The following is a 1,692-nucleotide window of genomic DNA, read 5'->3' as shown; positions in this document are numbered from 1 at the left end:
GAAGAAGGCCCGCCCCCTCCGCCCTCCCATTGGCCCAGCCCGTACCGCCCCGCCCACCGGACGCCCCCCATTGGCCGCCCGCCGCTCTGCAGCCTTGATTGACGGGGCGCCCGAAGAAGAAGGGGAGAAGAAGATGGCGGCCTCCCTCTGAGGAGAGACAGAGAAAGAGGGAGACCACACACACGGAGGGAGGAACGGAAAGAGGGAGGGAGGGAGCGAGGGAGGTGGCCCAGGCCGGAGGGAGGACCCCAACGCCGCGGGACCCTCTCGCACAGCGCGCCAAAGAGCGGGGGAGAACACTGCGGCGGGGAGTTCCGCGGGGCAACGTGGCTACCCAGGAGTTTCCAGGATGGAAGGCACCCCGCAGCAGCCACCTCCCCCCCCCGCTCCCCACATTGCCCTCTCTCACCCTCAATGGATGTCCCAGAAGCACTCTCTCCTGACGTTCCGCCCACCTCAATGGCGGCACGCCTCCTCGGGGGGGGGGGGTCTGCCTATGGGAAACCCTCTCTCTCTCTCTATCCCTGTGGAATGGGGTCCAGGGTGGGAGAAAGAACTCTTGCCTGCTTGAGGGAAAAGTAAATCACCTTGCTTAGCATTGCAAAGCCTTGCAGCTCCCAAGCCTGGCTGCTCCCTCCCTCCCTGCCTGAGGATCCCTTCCTGGGAGGAAGCGATGAGCTGGCCCTGATGGCCCCCCTCCTCCTGGCATTCCCTCTTCCCAAGTGTGGCTCTTGGCTCGCTGCTCTGACTTCTGGAGGGTTCTCAGCATGGCCTCCCTTCCCACGGTCCCCTCTTCCCGTGGACACGGCCCACCCACTTCTCATGGCCCCACGGGCTTCTTCTCTGTCTCGCCTGGCACCCTGGGGATGGTGGTGGTGGTGGTCAGGGTGGCCGGTCATTGCCAATGACCACCTGACCTCCCACAGACAAGAGTTCTCCTCCCACCCGGGACACCTTTCCACAGACAGACATGCCCCCCACTCGCCTCGTTTCCAGGAGACCCTCAACCTCAGAGGATGCCTTTTGCTACAGGTGCAGGTGAAACATCAGGAGAGAATGCTGCCGGAACAGGGCCAGGAAGACTCACAGCCAGCCATTGACATCGGAAAGGGCGACTGCTGTGACCCGATGACCTCCCTGATGGCTCTCCCCATTGACTGACCTTGAGGCTGTCCTTACACCTGGGCCAACTTGGGCCCCCCTCCAGGTGTTTGGACTCCAACTACCACCATTCCTCACACCCCGACCCTTTTCCTTTCCTCTTAAGGGGCTGAGGGGGGAAAGGAAGGGGCCTGAGGCTGTGAGGAATGGTGGGACTTGGAGCCCCAAAAGGTTTTTAATTGAATTGATTTAATGTTTTATCCATTGTAATTATTGTGTTGTATTATGTGTGTATAGGGACATCCAATCGTTGCCGGCTGCAAGCCTCCCTGAGTGCTCCCCCCCCCCCCGGGGGTTGGGGGGTGTTTGAGAAGGGTGGGTACAAATATTTGAAATAAAATAAATAGTGATAGTAGTAACAACAAAACACCCAGAGGGAGGGAGGGAGGGGCGGAGTTGCCCCCCACCTGCCTGAGATGAACTGACCAAGTGACCTGCTTGACTGAGTGACCTGCTTCCCCGGCTCGCCACTCTTAACGGATTCCGAAAACTGCCCTTTTCTCCATTTCCGCAGGCTGTTCCCCTCCCTTC

This window comes from Anolis sagrei, chromosome 6 (assembly GCF_037176765.1).
Source record: "Anolis sagrei isolate rAnoSag1 chromosome 6, rAnoSag1.mat, whole genome shotgun sequence".
Taxonomy (NCBI): Eukaryota; Metazoa; Chordata; class Lepidosauria; order Squamata; family Dactyloidae; genus Anolis; species Anolis sagrei.
This window is presented reverse-complemented; position numbering follows the sequence as displayed.